We start from the raw sequence: 13286 nt of genomic DNA, 5'->3' as shown, positions 1-13286 counted from the left end.
CAATGTGATAGTAGTTTGATGCCTCTGTACTGCCGACAGTTGTGGATGTCCCCTTTGTTCTTGCACACTGACATGAGTATGCTTCTTCTCCAGTCATCTGGGATACATCTTTCTCTCCACACTGCTATTAGTACCCTCAGGAGCCATTTCTCCCCTATCTAACCCAGCATCTTTATCATATCTGCTGTGACCTTATTTGAGCCTGCTGCTTTCCCTAACTTCATTTTCCTTATTGCTGTTCTTACTTCTTCTAGAGTGTGCTTCTTTTCTTCTCTCATTGTAGGCTGTTTCTGGGGCAGAACAGCTTCTGTGGGGTTTTCTTCATTCAGAAGCTGCTGGAAATACTCCTTCCATCTGCATTTGATGTCCTGTGGACTGGTGAGCGGGTTGTTGCTGGCATCCCTTAAGAAGGGTGTCTGACTATCTTCTTTATCTTTCTGTCTTTGCCTTGCAACCTGACATAGTTTCTTTGCGCCACTTACTGGGTCACATTCCAGAAGTTGGTAGAGTGCCTCCGGTGCCCTATTCTTTGCTATTGCAACTTCTTTCTTAGCTTCTGTGCTAGCCAACCGCTTGTCTTTCCTAGCCTGGTCAGTCTTTTCTATCTCCCATTTCTTCCTACACTCTTTCTTTCTTTTGATGACTTCCTGGACTTCTGTATTCCACCACCAGCTTTTCTTATGTATCTTATTTCAATACCTGGCTTGGCCACATATCTTTTCAGCAATCCTAACACATCCTGTTTGTAGGTGCTGCCATTCTTGTTCAACTCCACCAATTCCCTCCTCTTCTTGGAGTGCTAGAGCCTTGGGTAATTCCTTAAACTACTGTACTTTCTCTCCAGTCAACTTTCAGGTCTTCAGCCTTGTCTCTGTTGACCTTAGAGCCTTCTCTGACCACTGCATGTAGCTGAATGTGGCAACTAGTGGTTTATGCTGTCCCCCACCATACACCAATGCAACAGAATTTTTCTCCATTACACTATACCGAAAATATGCAACTCCAAAATTGCACCATCTTAGACTATATTGTACGATTTGCAGGTTAAAGCATATTTAATGGAATGTGGTCATATTGTTGTAGTTCACTAAAAAGTAATATGATGAAAGAAATAGGTATATTTACATGTGTGTGCGTGTGTGTGTGTGTGTGTGTGTGTGTGTGTGTGTGTGTGTGTGTGTATGTGTGTGCGTGTGTGTGTGTGTGTGTGTGTGTGTGTGTGTGTGTGTGTGTGTGTGTGTGTGTGTGTGTGTGTGTGTGTATGTGTGTGCGCGTGTGTGTATGTGTTTGATGTGATTCAGGGGTAGGGGGTTACAAGTTGCAAAGATTTTACTTTATGTTCATAAGTAACATGACACAACAATAGCACAGACATACTTACAGTACAAGAATTTACAGAATTGTAATAAATATTCTAACAATTTGACTAGTAAGTCAGTTAAAGTATTTCCATTCTCTACCACACACACATCACATAGGGAGGAACCCCTGACTTCAGCTTATTTAACTTGTGTTCAGTAGGAAACACAGGTGATGCCAATTTAACCTGTGTTCCATAAAAGACACTGGTGATGCCTATTTAACCTGTGTTCAGTAAGAGAGACTGGTGTTGCCTATTTAACCTGTGTAGAGTAAGAGACACTGGCAATGCCTGTTCAACCATAGTTCCATAAGAGACATCGATGAAGCCTATTTAACCTGTGTTCAGTAAGAGGCACTTTGATGCCTATTTAAACTGTGATCAGTAAGAGACAACGGTGGTGCCTATTTAACATGTTTGTAAGAGGAACCAGTGATGGCTATTTAACCTGTGTTCAGTAAGAGACACTGGTGCTGCCTGTTTAACCTGGGATCAGTAAGACGCACCAGTGGTGCCTATTTAACCTGAGTTCAGTAAGAGACACTGGTGATGCCTATTTAACCTGGGATCAGGAAGCCACACTGATGATGCTTATTTAACCTGGGTCTAGTGAGAGGCAGTGGTGATGCCTATTTAACCTGTGTTTAGCAAGATACACTGGTGATGCCTATTTAACATATGCTCAGTAAGAGACACATGTGATGCTATTTAACCTGTGCTTAGTAAGAGACACTAGTGATGCCTATTTCACCTGGGTTCAGAAAGAGACACTGCTGAGGCCTATTTAACCTGTGTTCAATAACAGGCACCGGTGATGCCTATTTAACCTGTGTTCAGTAAGAGACACTGGTGATGCAGATTTAATCTGTGTTCAGTAAGAGACACTGGTGATGCCTATTTAACCTGTGTTCAATAAGAGACATTCGTGATGCCTGTTTAACCTGAATTTGGTAAGAGCACTGGTGATGCCTATTTAATCTGTATTAAGTTAAAGGCACCGGTGATGCCTATGTAACCTGTCTTCTGAAAAAGACACAGGTGATACCTATTTAACCTGTGTTCCATAAGAGACACCGGTGATGCCTTTTTAACCTGTGTTCAGTAAGAGACACTGGGATACCTATTTAACCTGTGTTCAGTAAGAGGCACTGTGATGCCTTCTTAACCTGTGATCAGTAAGAGACACTGGTGGTGACTATCTAACATGTGTTTGTAAGAGGTACCGGTGATGCCTATTTAACCTGTGTTCCATAAGAGACACCAGTGATGCCTATTTAACCTTTGTTCATTAAGAGACACTGGTGAAGCCTATTTAACCTGTGTTCAGTAAGAGACACTGGTGATGCCTATTTAATCTGTGTTCACTAAGAGACACGGGTGATGCCTAACTAACCTGTGTTCAGTACCGGACACTGGCAATGCCTATTTAGCTTGTGTTGCATAAGAGAGACCAGTGATGCCTGGGTCTATATTGTAAGGGATTACCTCAGTGTCACTGCTCGACAGAGGCACAGCAAAATAATGGGTTAAACGATGGGCTAGGCTTATAAATGCCCTCGGGCAGATAGCCTAGTATGAACCTATGAACCTATGAACCTAAGTTCAATGTTTGAAAACATCATATGAGTGAAGTTTTCAAACATCGAACATTTCAATGGAGATCGCCATAGGGAATATTTCCCTTCACTTCAATGTAGTGCGATCTCGGAGTTGATAAATTTAAATAGTGGGAGGTGTGGGGGGTGCAGACCTCGACTTAGGGTGTGCAGAGGGGCTTACCCCATGCATAGAGTGTTCAGGTAGGTTTTTTTATTTTTAGTTTGTTTATATTTTATGTTCGGTGTTTGAAAACTTTGCTCATATGGGGTCGATCATATGAGATTCGAAGTTTTCAGACTTTGAACAGTTAATATAGACCCATGATTCCTATTTATCCTGTGTTCAGAAAGAGACACCGGTGATGCCTCTTTAAACTGTGTTCTGGAAGAGACACTGGTGACGCCTATTTAACCTGTGTTTTGTAAGAGACACGGGTGATGCCTATTTAACCTATGTTATGAAACAGACACTGGTGATGTCTATTTGACCTGTGTTCAGTAAGAGGCACTGGTGGTGCCTATTTAACCTGTGTTCACTAAGAGACACCAGTGACCTGTGTTCAGTAACAGACACTGGCAATGCCTATTTAGCTTGTATTCCATAAGAGAGACCGGTGATGCCTGGGTCTATATCGTAAGTTCAAAGTTTGGAAACTTCGAATCTCATATGTACGACATCATATGAGTGAAGTTTTCAAATATCGAACGTTTCAACGGAGATCGCCATAGAGAATATTTCCCTTCACTTCAATGTAGTGCGATCTCAGAGTTGGTATATTTAAGCAGCGGGGGGTTTGTGGGGATGCAGACCTCGACTTGGGGTGTGCAGGGGGGCTTACCCCCTGCATAGAGTGCGCAGGTAGGTTTTTTTTTTATTTTTAGCCTGTTTATATTTTATGTTCGATGTTTGAAAACTTTGCTCATATGGGGTCGATCATATGAGATTCAAAGTTTTCAGACTTTGAACATTTAATATAGACCCGTGATGTCTATTTGTCCTGTGTTCAGAAAGAGACACTGGTGATGCCTGTTTAACCTACAGACACTGGCAATGCCTATTTAACCTGTGTTCAAGTAAGAGGCAGTGTGATGCCTATTTAACCTGTGTTCGGTTAGAGACACTGGTGGTGCCTATTTAACATGTGCTTGTAAGAGGCACCGGTGATGCCTATTACAAACACATGTTATTAGGCACCACCAGTGGTGGTGCCTATTAAATAAGTCTTTGTAAGAGGCACCAATGATGCCTATTTAACCTGTGTTCCATAGGAGACTCCGATGATGTCTATATAACCTGTGTTCAGTAAGAGACACTGGGATGCCTATTTAACCTAGGTTCATTAAAAGACACTGGTGATGCCTATTTAACTGGAATTTAGTAAGAGACACTGGTGAAGCATATTTAAAGTGTGTTCAATAAGAGGCACTGGTGATGCCTATTCAATCTGTGTTCAGTAACAGACACAACTGATGCCTCCTTACCCTGTGTTCTGAAAGAGACACTGGTGATCCCTATTTAACCTGTAGTCAGTAAGAGACACCGGTGATGCCTATCTAACTTAGGTACAGTAAGAGACAATGGTGATGCCTATTTAACCTCTCTTCAATAACAGACACTGGTGATGCCTATTTAACCTGTGTTCAGTAAGTGGCACAGGTGATGCCTATTTAACCTGTGTTCAGTAAGAGGCAGTGGTGATGCCTATTTAGCCTAGATTCAGTAAGAGACACCAGTGATGCCTATTTAACCTGTGTTCAATAAGTGACACAGGTGATGGCTATTTAACCTGTGTTCAGTAAGAGGCACTGGTAATGCCTTTTTAATCTGTTTTCTGAAAGAGACACTGGTGATGCCTCTTTAACCTGTGTTCAGTAAGAGACACTGGTAAAACCTAATTAACCTGTGCTCACTGTGAGGTACAAGTGATGCCTACTTAACCTTTCTGAGTAAGACGCACTGGTGATGCCTGCTTAATCTTTGTTCATTTATAGACATTGGTAATGTCTATTTAACCTGTGTTCAGTAAGAGACACTGGTGATGCATATTTAACCTGTGTTCAGTAACATGCACTCATGATGCCTATTTAATCACTGTTCAGTTAGAGACGCTGGTGATGCATATTTAACCTGTGTTCAGTAAGAGACACCAGTGATGCCTATTTAACCTAGGTTCAGTAACAGACATTGGCGATGCCTATTTAACATTTGTTCATTAACAGACTCTGGCGATGCCTATTTAACCTGTGCTCAGTAAGAGACACTGATGATGCCTATTTAACCTGTGTTCAAAAAGAGACACCAGTGATGCCTATTTAACCTGTGATCAGTAAGAGACACTGGTGATGCCTATTTAACCTGTGTTCAGTAAGAGACACTGGTGATGCCTGTTTAACCTGAGTTCAGCAAGAGACACTGGTGATGCCTATTTAATATGTGTTCAGTAAGAGACACTGGTGAAGCCTATTTAACCTGTGTTCAGTAAGAGGCACTTTGATGCCTATTTAAACTGTGATCAGTAAGAGGCACTGGTGATGCCTCTCTAACATGTTTCAGTAAGAGACACCAGTGATGCCTATTTAACCCATGTCCAGTAAGAAGCATTGGTGATGCCTATTTAATCTGTGTTCAGTAAGAGACACCAGTGATGCCTATTTAACCTGTGTCCAGTAAGAAGCCCTGGTGATGCCTATTTAACCTGTGTTCAGTAAGAGACAATGTTGTTGCCTATTTAACCTGTGTTCCATAAGAGACACTGGTGATGCCTATTTAACCTGTGTCAGGAAGAGACACTGGATATGCCTATTTAACCTGTGTTCAGTAACACACACTGGTAATGCCTATTTAACCTGTGCTTAGTAAGAGACACTGGTGATGCCTATTTAACCTGTGTTCAGTAAGAGACACTGGTGATGCCTATTTAACCTGTGTTCAGTAAGAGGCACTGGTGATGCCTATTTAACCTGTGTTCAGTAAGAGACACTGGTGATGCCTATTTAACCTGTGTTCAGTAAGAGACACTGGTGATGCCTATTTAACCTGTGTTCAATAAGAGACATTCGTGATGCCTGTTTAACCTGAATTTGGTAAGAGCACTGGTGATGCCTATTTAATCTGTATTAAGTTAAAGGCACCGGTGATGCCTATGTAACCTGTCTTCTGAAAAAGACACAGGTGATACCTATTTAACCTGTGTTCAGCAAGAGACACTGGTGATGCCTATTTAACCTGTGTTAGTAACAGACACTGGAGATGCTTATTTAACCTGTGTTCAGTAAGAGGCACTGTGATGCCTTCTTAACCTGTGATCAGTAAGAGACACTGGCAATGCCTATTTAACCTGTGTTCCATAAGAGACACTGGTGATGCCTATTTAACCTGTGTTCAGTAAGAGACACTGGTGATGCCTATTTAACCTGTGTTCATTATGAGACACTGGTGATGCCTATTTAACCTGTGTTCAGTAAGAGGCACTGGTGATGCTATTTAATTGTGTTCATTAAGAGACACTGGTGATGCCTATTTAACCTGTGTTCAGTAAGAGACACTGGTGATACCTATTTAACCTGTGTTCCATAAGAGACACCAGTGATGCCTATATAACCTGTATTCAGTAAGAGACACTGGCAATGCCTATTTAACCTGTGTTCCATAAGAGACACTGGTGATGCCTATTTAACCTGTGTCAGGAAGAGACACTGGTGATGCCTATTTAACCTGTGTTCAGTAACACACACTGGCAATGCCTATTTAACCTGTGTTCAGTAAGAGACACTGGTGATGCCTGGGTTTAACCTGTGTTCAATGTAAGAGATCACTGAGTGATGCCTATTTAACCTGTGATCAGTAAGAGACACTGGTGATGCCTATTTAACCGGAGTTCAGTAAGACATCTGGTGATAAATTTAAATAGTGGGAGGTGTGGTGATGCCTACTTAACCTGTGTGCAGAGACACATGCCTAGAGTGTTCAGGTAAGGTTTTATATTTAAGTTTGTTTATAAGACACTGGTGATGTTTAAACTTTGCTCAGTAAGTGACACTGGTGATGCCTATTTAACGTGTGTTCAGCAAGAGGCTCTGTTGATGCCTATTTAATCTGTGTTCAGTAACAGACACCAGTGATGCCTCTCTAAACTGTGTTCTGGAAGAGACACTGGTGATGCCTATTTAACCTATGTTATGAAACAGACACTGGTGATGTCTATTTAACCTATGTTATGAAACAGACACTGGTGATGTCTATTTAACCTGTGATCAGTAAGAGACACTGGTGAAGCCTATTTAACCAGTGTTCAGTAAGAGACACCGGTGACCTGTATTCAGTAAGAGACACTGGCAATGCCTATTTAACCTGTGTTCCATAAGAGACACTGGTGATGCCTATTTAACCTGTGTTCAAAGTTTGAAACTTGAATCTCATAAGAACATCATATGAGTGAAGTTTTCAAACTGTTTCAACGGAGATCGCCATAGAGAATATTTCCTTCACTTCAGTAGTGCGATCTCGGAGTTGTATATTTAAGCAGTGGGTTGTGGGGATGCAGACCTCGACTTGGGGTGTGCAGGGGGGCTTACCCCCTGCATAGAGTGCGCAGGTAGTTTTTTTTTTATTTTTAGCCTGTTTATATTTTATGTTCGATGTTTGAAAACTTTGCTCATATGGGGTCGATCATATGAGATTCAAAGTTTTCAGACTTTGAACATTTAATATAGACCCGTGATGTCTATTTGTCCTGTGTTCAGAAAGAGACACTGGTGATGCCTGTTTAACCTGCGTGCAGTAACAGACACTGGCAATGCCTATTTAACCCATGTTCTGTTACAGACACTGGCAATGCCTATTTAACCTGTGTTCAGTAAGAGGCAGTGTGATGCCTATTTAACCTGTGTTCGGTTAGAGACACTGGTGGTGCCTATTTAACATGTGCTTGTAAGAGGCACCGGTGATGCCTATTACAAACACATGTTATTAGGCACCACCAGTGGTGGTGCCTATTAAACAAGTCTTTGTAAGAGGCACCAATGATGCCTATTTAACCTGTGTTCCATAAGAGACACCGGTGATGTCTATATAGCCTGTGTTCAGTAAGAGACACTGGGATGCCTAATTAACCTAGGTTCAGTAAAAGACACTGGTGATGCCTATTTAACTGGAATTTAGTAAGAGACACTGGTGAAGCATATTTAAAGTGTGTTCAATAAGAGGCATTGGTGATGCCTATTCAATCTGTGTTCAGTAACAGACACAACTGATGCCTTCCTACCCTGTGTTCTGAAAGAGACACTGGTGATCCCTATTTAACCTGTATTCAGTAAGAGACACCGGTGATGCCTATCTAACTTAGGTACAGTAAGAGACAATGGTGATGCCTATTTAACCTCTCTTCAATAACAGACACTGGTGATGCCTATTTAACCTGTGTTCAGTAAGTGGCACAGGTGATGCCTATTTAACCTGTGTTCAGTAAGAGGCAGTGGTGATGCCTATTTAGCCTAGATTCAGTAAGAGACCCCAGTGATGGCTATTTAACCTGTGTTCAGTAAGAGGCACTGGTAATGCCTTTTTAATCTGTTTTCTGAAAGAGACACTGGTGATGCCTCTTTAACCTGTGTTCAGTAAGAGACACTGGTAAAACCTAATTAACCTGTGCTCACTGTGAGGTACAAGTGATGCCTACTTAACCTTTCTGAGTAAGACGCACTGGTGATGCCTGCTTAATCTTTGTTCATTTATAGACATTGGTAATGTCTATTTAACCTGTGTTCAGTAAGGGACACAGGTGATGCATGTTTAATGTGTGTTCAGTAACATGCACTCATGATGCCTATTTAATCACTGTTCAGTTAGAGGCGCTGGTGATGCATATTTAACCTGTGTTCAGTAAGAGACACCAGTGATGCCTATTTAACCTAGGTTCAGTAACAGACACTGGTGATGCCTATTTAACATTTGTTCATTAACAGACTCTGGCCATGCCTATTTAACCTGTGCTCAGTAAGAGACACTGATGATGCCTATTTAACCATAGTTCAGCAAGAGACACTGGCGATACTTATTTAATATGTGATCAGTAAGAGACACTGGTGAAGCCTATTTAACCTGTGTTCAGTAAGAGACACTGGTGATGCCTGTTTAACCTGAGTTCAGTAAGAGGCACTGGTGATGCCTATATAACCTGTGTTCAGTAAGAGACATCGGTAATGCTTATTTAACCTGCATTGAGTAAGAAACACCTGTGATGCCTATTTAACCTGTGCTCAGTAAGAGACACTGGTGATGCCTATTTAATATGTGTTCAGTAAGAGACACTGGTGAAGCCTATTTAACCTGTGTTCAGTAAGAGACACTGGTGATGCCTGTTTAACCTGAGTTCAGTAAGAGACACTGGTGATGCCTATTTAATATGTGTTCAGTAAGAGGCTCTGGAGATGGCTGATTAACCACTGCTCAGTAAGAGGTTTTGGTGATGCCTATTTAACCTAGATTCAGTAGGAATCACCGGTGATGCCTATTTAACCTTTATTGAGTAAGAGACACTGGTGATGCCTATTTAACAGGAGTTCAGCAAGAGACATTGGTGATACCTATTTAACTTGTGTTCAGTAAGAGACACTGGTGATACCTATTTAACCTGTGTTCGTTAAGAGGCACTGGTGATGCCTACTTGAACACGGTTCAGTAAAAGGCACCAGTGATGCCTATTTAACCTGTGTTCAGTAAGAGACACTGGTGATGCCTATTTAACCGGAGCTCAGCAAGGGACGGGTGATGTCTATTTAACCTGTATTCAGTAAGAGAAACCGGTGATGCCTATTTAACCTGTGTTCTTGAAGAGAAATTGGTGATGCCTATTTAACCTGTGTTCAGTAAGATGCACTGTTGACGCTTATTTAACCTGTGTTCAGTAAGTGGCACTGATGATGTCTATTTAACCTGTTTTCAGTAAGAGGCACCGGTGATACCTATTTAACCTTTGTTCAGTAACAGGCACTTTGATGTCTATTTAACCTGTGTTCAGTAAGAGACACTGGTGATGCTTAATTAACCTATGTTCAGAAAGTGACCCTGATGATGCCTATTTCACCTGTGTTTAGTAAGAGACACCGGTGATGCCCATTTAACCTGTGTTCAGTAACAGGCACTTTGATGTCTGTTTAACCTGTGTTCAGTAAGAGACACTGGTGATGCCTAATTAACCCGTGTTCAGTAAGAGACACTGGTGATGCCTATTAAACATGTGTTCAGTAAGGGATACTGATGATGCCTGTTTAACCTGTGTTCAGTAAGAGACACTGGTGTTTCCTATTTAACCTGTGTTAGAGACACTGGTGATGCCAATTTAACCCGTGTTTTGAAAGAGACACTGGTGATACCTATTTAACCTGGGTGAAGTAAGACGCACTGGTGTTGCCTGTTTAATTTGTGTGCTGTGGGGTGCCTATTTTACCTGTGTTCAGTAAGAGGTACTGCTGATGCCTATTTAACCTGGGTGTGGTAAGAGGCACTGGTGATGCCTATTTAACATGTGATCATTAAGAGACACGTGATGCTATTTAAACTGTGTTCAGTAAGAGACACTGGTGATGCCTATTTAACCTGTGTTAGAGGTACTGGTGATGCCTATTTAACTGGTGTTCAGTAAGAGACACTGGTGATGTCTATATAACAAGTGTTCTGAAAGAGACACTGGTGATGCCTATTTAACCCGTGTTGAGTACGATGCACTGGTGATGCCTGTTTAATTTGTGTTCACTAAGAGACACTGGTGATGCCTGTTTAACCTTTTTTTCTTAAAAGGCACTGTAATGAATATTTAACTGGTGTTCAGTAAGAGACACTGGTGATGTCTATCTAACAAGTGTTCTGAAAGAGACACCGGTGATGCCTATTTATCCCGTGTTGAGTAAGATGCACTGGTGATGCCTGTTTAATTTGTGTTCACTAAGAGACACTGGTGATGCCTATTTAACCTTTTTTTCTTAAAAGGCACTGTAATGAATATTTAACCGGTGTTCAGTAAGAGTCAGTGGTGATGCCTATTTACCTGTGTTCAGTAGGAGGCACTTGTGATGCCTATTAATCCTGGGTTCAGTAAGAGACACTGGTGATGCCTATTTAGCTTGTGTTCAGTAAAGGCACTGGTGATGCCTATTTAACATGTGTTCAGTAAGGAACACTGGTGATGCCTATTTAGCCTGTGTTCTGTAAGAGTCACTGGTGATGCCTATTTAACTTGTGTTCAGTAAGAGACACTGGTGATGCCTATTTAACCTGTGTTAGAGGTACTGGTGATGCCTATTTAACCTGTGTTCATTATGAGACACTGGTGATGCCTATTTAACCTGTGTTGAGTAAGAGATACTGGTGATGCCTATTTAACCTGTGTTCATTATGAGACACTGGTGATGCCTATTTAACCTGTGTTCATTATGAGACACTGGTGATGCCTATTTAACCTGTGTTCATTATGAGACACTGGTGATGCCTATTTAACCTGTGTTCATTATGAGACACTGGTGATGCCTATTTAACCTGTGTTCATTATGAGACACTGGTGATGCCTATTTAACCTGTGTTCATTATGAGACACTGGTGATGCCTATTTAACCTGTGTTCATTATGAGACACTGGTGATGCCTATTTAACCTGTGTTCATTATGAGACACTGGTGATGCCTATTTAACCTGTGTTCATTATGAGACACTGGTGATGCCTATTTAAGCTGTGTTCAGTAAGAGACACTGGTGATGCCTATTTAACCTGTGTTCATTATGAGACACTGGTGATGCCTATTTAACCTGTGTTCATTATGAGACACTGGTGATGCCTATTTAACCTGTGTTCATTATGAGACACTGGTGATGCCTATTTAACCTGTGTTCATTATGAGACACTGGTGATGCCTATTTAACCTGTGTTCATTATGAGACACTGGTGATGCCTATTTAACCTGTGTTCATTATGAGACACTGGTGATGCCTATTTAACCTGTGTTCATTATGAGACACTGGTGATGCCTATTTAACCTGTGTTCAGTAAGAGGCACTGGTGATGCCTATTTAACCTGTGTTCATTATGAGACACTGGTGATGCCTATTTAACCTGTGTTCATTATGAGACACTGGTGATGCCTATTTAACCTGTGTTCATTATGAGACACTGGTGATGCCTATTTAACCTGTGTTCAGTAAGAGGCACTGGTGATGCCTATTTAACCTGTGTTCAGTAAGAGACACTGGTGATGCCTATTTAACCTGTGTTCATTATGAGACACTGGTGATGCCTATTTAACCTGTGTTCATTATGAGACACTGGTGATGCCTATTTAACCTGTGTTCAGTAAGAGACACTGGTGATGCCTATTTAACCTGTGTTCATTATGAGACACTGGTGATGCCTATTTAACCTGTGTTCATTATGAGACACTGGTGATGCCTATTTAACCTGTGTTCATTATGAGACACTGGTGATGCCTATTTAACCTGTGTTCATTATGAGACACTGGTGATGCCTATTTAACCTGTGTTCATTATGAGACACTGGTGATGCCTATTTAACCTGTGTTCATTATGAGACACTGGTGATGCCTATTTAACCTGTGTTCATTATGAGACACTGGTGATGCCTATTTAACCTGTGTTCATTATGAGACACTGGTGATGCCTATTTAACCTGTGTTCATTATGAGACACTGGTGATGCCTATTTAACCTGTGTTCATTATGAGACACTGGTGATGCCTATTTAACCTGTGTTCATTATGAGACACTGGTGATGCCTATTTAACCTGTGTTCATTATGAGACACTGGTGATGCCTATTTAACCTGTGTTCATTATGAGACACTGGTGATGCCTATTTAAGCTGTGTTCATTATGAGACACTGGTGATGCCTATTTAATCTGTGTTCATTATGAGACACTGGTGATGCCTATTTAACCTGTGTTCATTATGAGACAGTGGTGATGCCTATTTAACCTGTGTTCATTATGAGACACTGGTGATGCCTATTTAACCTGTGTTCATTATGAGACACTGGTGATGCCTATTTAACCTGTGTTCAGTAAGAGGCACTGGTGATGCCTATTTAACCTGTGTTCATTATGAGACACTGGTGATGCCTATTTAACCTGTGTTCATTATGAGACAGTGGTGATGCCTATTTAACCTGTATTCAGTAAGAGACACTGGTGATGCCTATTTAACCTAGGTTCAGTAAGAGGTTCCAGTGATGCCTATTTAACCTGTGTTCAAAAAGAGACACTGGTGATGCCTGTTTAACCTGTGTTCATTATGAGACACTGGTGATGCCTATTTAAGCTGTGTTCA

Source organism: Protopterus annectens, chromosome 10.part0, assembly GCF_019279795.1.
Source record: "Protopterus annectens isolate FY-2018-M chromosome 10.part0, PAN1.0, whole genome shotgun sequence".
NCBI lineage: Eukaryota > Metazoa > Chordata > Ceratodontiformes > Protopteridae > Protopterus > Protopterus annectens.
Note: the sequence above shows the minus strand (reverse complement) of the source record.